This window comes from Garra rufa, chromosome 15, assembly GCF_049309525.1.
Source record: "Garra rufa chromosome 15, GarRuf1.0, whole genome shotgun sequence".
In the NCBI taxonomy this organism is placed as follows: domain Eukaryota; kingdom Metazoa; phylum Chordata; class Actinopteri; order Cypriniformes; family Cyprinidae; genus Garra; species Garra rufa.
In genome coordinates this window covers 12718964-12724766 of record NC_133375.1, presented here as the reverse complement: position 1 = coordinate 12724766, position 5803 = coordinate 12718964, and positions in this window count along the sequence as shown.

Below are 5803 nucleotides of genomic sequence, written 5' to 3'. Positions count from 1 at the left end.
CATTCAGTAATGAAACCCTGCTGTGTGCAGAGACGCACGACATGGCTTTGTTTAGAACCATTTTTACAAAATGGACAAAATTACTAAAGACAATATTTTCTTCATAATTTAAATCACTTAATATTACATTCTTGTTTATTGAATTCTGATACTAGTAAAGTCTGCCACAGACCATGCTAAATGCTAACCAATCTGTTCATATAAACATTCTAATAGCGTGTGTGTTTCCTAGAAAGTCTGTGCATATAATAAACCTACTATGATTAAAAATCTCTATTTGTTGCTTTACAGTAACAATAATCTGAATTGACAGACGGTAAGATGATTGCTATTATGAATTTAAAGGTTACAGTAAATTAAAGATACCTGAAGCAGCTGCATTTTGCTGTTTAAATGCTGATTTAATAGAAATAATTTTAAGCGCATGCAAACCCGATCTTGATGTGACAAGACATGGTAATAAAAAACATTCCCAGGAAATAAATACCTTACAAATGTGTACTTTAATAACAATATAACTTGCTTAGGATAAAAGCATCTGAAAAAAATGCATGAATGTAAATGCAATGTAAAACAAAATGTGTTTTGGGTTACCTAATTCTGCATGTCTGTAAAATGGACAGCTGTATGATGATTCTGCCCCTGATGGTCAGCATCCAGTTTGTGCTTAGAGAAATCTCCTGTAACAGACAGTGTCACAACACCCTTTTAGTGTTACTATAGTTTATGATCAGAAAAGACAACTACTGTACAGTAATAAAATTTACATTTTTAATAAAATAAGCATTTATCATATTTATTAGCAAAACTTGCTATATTAATATATTGCTAGCTCGTTACTCTCTTTAAAAAGTTAACCTGTTCTGCAAGTCAGTGGAGAACAGCAGCCTGTGGCTAATTTGGCTAATTTAGTAACGTTAACATTAACTTAGTTAAATTGATGAAAGGGGAAGCTCACCTGTTGTTTGCACCGCGACGACGGCAATCACCAGAAAAGACTACACCTCCGATGCAGACGACATGACCACGAGACCACAAACTTGAAAATAAAATACAAAAGATGCAGCTAACCGCGGTGTTCAGTTTTACCTCAGTGTTTCATGTTAGCACGCTGTTTATGTCACGTCTGTCACTGAAGGGACCGTCTATAAAGACCGGTAGGTTGTATTAAATCTGCACATTTCCCCTTGCACGATTTTATTTGACCAGTCAAATGCTATTTTATGTTAAGTGTACGAAGTAATTTGTCCAAGTGCTTTGCAACGGTCAGGTTGTCGCGTCTGAAGATAACATTACTGGCAATCTGTCATTGGCAGCCTACTTACTGTAGCAGTTAGACTGCATTCCTGTTTCCAATTGTACAAAAAATTGACAATTACGAAGAGGAAAAATAATAAATTGTATTATTAAATTGTAATACTATTTGACTCTGATTAAAAACCCTGCTTAAATTATCTAAAATGGATATATTACTTTAGATACTAATAATAAAATACAGTCGCGGTCGTATCTCTTTCATTATTTTTCTTTTAATAAATCATTCCTATTGGCCACTCTTTTAGTCTGTCTGTGGGATTTGCAAATACTTAACCAATGAAACGTATTAAAAAGAGCTTGTTCCTAAACCACCTAACTCCATTGGCTCAAACTCATTACTCCACCCGCCTCTATGTGCTGCACGCGTTTTGGCGCTAGGGATGGGCGATACCACTTACTTTGTTTTCGATACGATACCGATATTTTTAAGGCCAGTATCATCGATATCGATACCGATACGATACTTCTAAACTTAATTTTTAAATTATTACATTTATTAAATTAATAAGAGTAAAATATGTAATTATGCCCTTTTTTTATAACCTTTTACACTTTATATTTGAAATGCATTTTAACATTTAATATGCAACTAATTAAATTTTATTTTCTACACATGGTTAAAATATGTTTACTTTAGTGGTAACTACAAAACCTACAGTTGAAAATACTTGGTTTCATAAGGGGCTGCCAGTGACAGGCTGTTGCACACATAAAATACAACATTTTTATTCTGCCAGTGTATAATTTATATTAACATTACTACAAAACATGATCAATGAACTTTAAGTGTTAATTTAAAGAAATGTAATTGCACTTGTGAAATGCAAATTATGTAAGCTTCAGTTTCAGTTTGTTTATTGAGAAATAGCTCAAACATTTTTTTATTTTCTGTCCTCTGATAAGCATTGTACAGGGCTGTCGTTCCCAAAAGCATCAATGATTTCTTATGATACTTTTAGGAAACACAGCCCTGTTTGAATGCACTGTCTAAAGGGAGTGAATGCTCTCTGTGATTGATTGGTTCTGTCTTGCATCATTTGCGTGCGTTCAGATGAGTAGGAAAAGTGTTCTATCATGAACAGATATTCTCTAACTAGGCGGCTGCATATATGAAAAAAAAACACCTAACCCCAAAAAAATTCTAACAAAAGGTTTCTCAGCTGTTTTTTGTAGTATTAGGTGTCCTTAATAACATACTAAAAGTTTACCAAAGTTTGACCACTAGAAAGGTGTCATTTTCAAGATGGCGTCCAAGATGGGCAGAAAACCCTTAAAATATCCTAACTCCTTCATTATTTGACCTAGCCAAGTAATCTTGGTGTCTAACCCAATGTTTTCTGGGTCTATGAATCCATTGGACTCTTCTAAATTGCACAGACATGATTACATACTTATGGAATACATGATGTTGTGAGATTACTGTAAGGTTTTATCTTTGTTTGGGGTGAACCAGAGATGTAAACAATTTAGCCTATGTCATGTAACTCCTACTCAGTATGTGTTTTTGGACACATACAGCTCTTTTTTTTCTTCTAAAACACAGACTTGACATTCAATGTAAAAGTTACTGCACCCAAAATTTTAAATTGGAGCTGTATAACTTTGATCATAAAAAACCTCTGAATTAGCCCGAACAGAGGCCTGTGTGTGAACCCTCTAAATGGTCACTTATTTCAAGTTGCTTTAATATATAATTGTACTTGTAATCACTTTCAGGTGCATCTCAATAAATTAGAATGTTGTGGAAAAGTTCATTCATTTCAGTAATTCAACTTAAATTGTGAAACTTGTGTATTAAATAAATTCACTGCACACAGACTGAAGTAGTTTAAGTCTTTGGTTCTTTTAATTGTGATGATTTGCCTCACATTTAACAAAAACCCACCAATTCACTATCTCAACAAATTAGAATACTTCATAAGACTAATAAAAAAAAAACTTTTTAGTGAATTGTTGGCCTTCTGGAAAGTATGTCCATTTACTGTATATGTACTCAATACTTATTTTGCTTTAATTACTGCCTCAATTCAGCGTAGCATGGAGGTGATCAGTCTGTGGCACTGCTGAGGTGGTATGGAAGCCCAGGTTTCTTTGACAGTGGCCTTCAGCTCATCTGCATTTTTTGGTCTCTTGTTTCTCGTTTTCCTCTTGACAATACCCCATAGATTCTCTATGGGGTTCAGGTCTGGTGAGTTTGCTGGCCAGTCAAGCACACCAACACCATGGTCATTTAACCAACTTTTGGTGCTTTTGACAGTGTGGACAGGTACCAAATCCTGTTGGAAAATGAAATCAGCATCTTTAAAAAGCTGGTCAGGAGAAGAAAGCATGAAGTGCTCTAAAATTTCTTGGTAAACGGGTGCAGTGACTTGGTTTTCAAAAAAATACAGTGGACCAACACCAGCAGATGACATTGCACCCCAAATCATCACAGACTGTGGAAACTTAACACTGGACTTCAAGCAACTTGGGCTATGAGCTTCTCCACCCTTCCTCCGGACTCCAGGACCTTGCTCTCATCTGAAAAGAGGACTTTGGACCACTGGGCAACAGTTCATTTCTTCTTCTCCTTGGCCCAGGTAAGACGACTCTGACGTTGTCTGTGGTTCAGGAGTGGCTTAACAAGAGGAATATGTCAACTGTAGCCAAATTCCTTGACACGTCTGTGTGTGGTGGCTCTTGATGCCTTGACGCAAGTCCAGTCTATTCCTTGTGAAATTCACCCAAATTCATGAATCGATTTTGCTTCACAAGCCTCTCAAGGCTGCGGTTCTCTCGGTTGGTTGTGCATCTTTTTCTTCTACACTTTTTCCTTCCACTTAACTTTCTGTTAACATGCTTGGATACAGCACTCTGTGAACAGCCAGCTTCTTTGGCAATGAATGTTTGTGGCTTACCCTCCTTGTGAAGGGTGTCAATGATTGTCTTCTGGACAACTGTCAGATCAACAGTTTTCACCATGATTGTGTAGCTTAGTGAACCAAACTAAGAGACCATTTTGAAGACTCAGAAAACCTTTGCAGGTGTTTTGAGTTGATTAGCTGATTTGCAAGTCAGCATATTCTAATTTGTTGAGATAGTGAATTGGTGGGTTTTTGTTAAATGTGAGCCAAATCATCACGATTAAAAGAACCAAAGACTTAAACTACTTCAGTCTGTGTGAAATGAATTTATTTAAAGGGGTCATCGGACGCAAAACTAACTTTTAGATTTTGTTTGAACATTAATGTGTGTTGGCAGTTTGTGTACACAACCACCCTACAATGATAAAAATCCACCCAGTGGTATTTTTTTAATCTTTAAAAGTAATATCCCCTTTTTAAAATTGGGTCATTCTCAGCTTCTTGTCGTTGTGACGGAACACCAACAGAGGGCACTCCCACGATAGTAGATTGACATGAGCGTCTTACCTTAGATCCGCCCTCACCGAGCTGAAACAGCCTGACTCCGATCGCCATTGTGTGAATCAGGTGCAGAGGAAGACTCTAATTGAGTGATTGAGGTGTTCTGTTGTTGGATGTAATAATGAACATAGCAGTAGTCATTTGCTCCCAACATCTGAGCTGCTTAAGAGGTAGAGGACAACGTTACTTTCGTTTTTAAAAGGAAAGCGCCGATCCTGATCTACATATGCGTCTCTGTTCGTGTGAATCTTAATAATGTGCTTGTTGGCAAGTTTTGCCGATAAACATGGCTAAATGCAGCTAAACGTGGCTAAACTAAACATTACAGCTCCTAATCCCTCAGCAGAGAAGGGCGGGGCGAGATGAGCTCATTTGCATTTAAAGGGCCCATGCGATAAAATGAGCTGATATTTTGCAGAGCTGATTTTGACAAGGTAAAAGGGTGTTTTTTTTACACTACTATTGAGAATTTTTAACCAAAGTATATTACAGACTTTTCATTAAGACCCTAAAGAATCATACGAACTTGTGGAAAATGGGCATCCGATGACTCCTTTAATACACAAGCTTCACAATTTGAGTTGAATTACTGAAATAAATAAACTTTTCCACGACATTTTAATTTAGATATTTATATTTTAATTTTATAATTTACCTGTATCTATCATGCAAATATGCTAATTAAAATATTACATGGCCAAAACATGTATCAGGCACCAGTATTCCTGGTCTAGGAGGAATACAAAGGAGTAATGGTCATTTTAAGGACCTGACGGCCGCCATTTTGAAAATGGGGCCTTTCTTGGAGTCAAACTTTGGTAAACTTTTAGTATGTTTTTAAGTACATCTGATACTACTGTAAACCACTGAGAAACCTTTTGTTAGAATTTTTTTGGGGTCAAACCATATTTGCAGCTGACTAAACATAGGTTATGCATCCAATTCAATGCACATTGTACTCCTGGCTTTTTGTTAAATAAACAAAATCACTGGTAAATAAAATACACCTTAGTATCGATATTTTCAATTTGAGTATCGATACTTTCGATACTCGCATCAGTATCGATATATCGATACTTTAG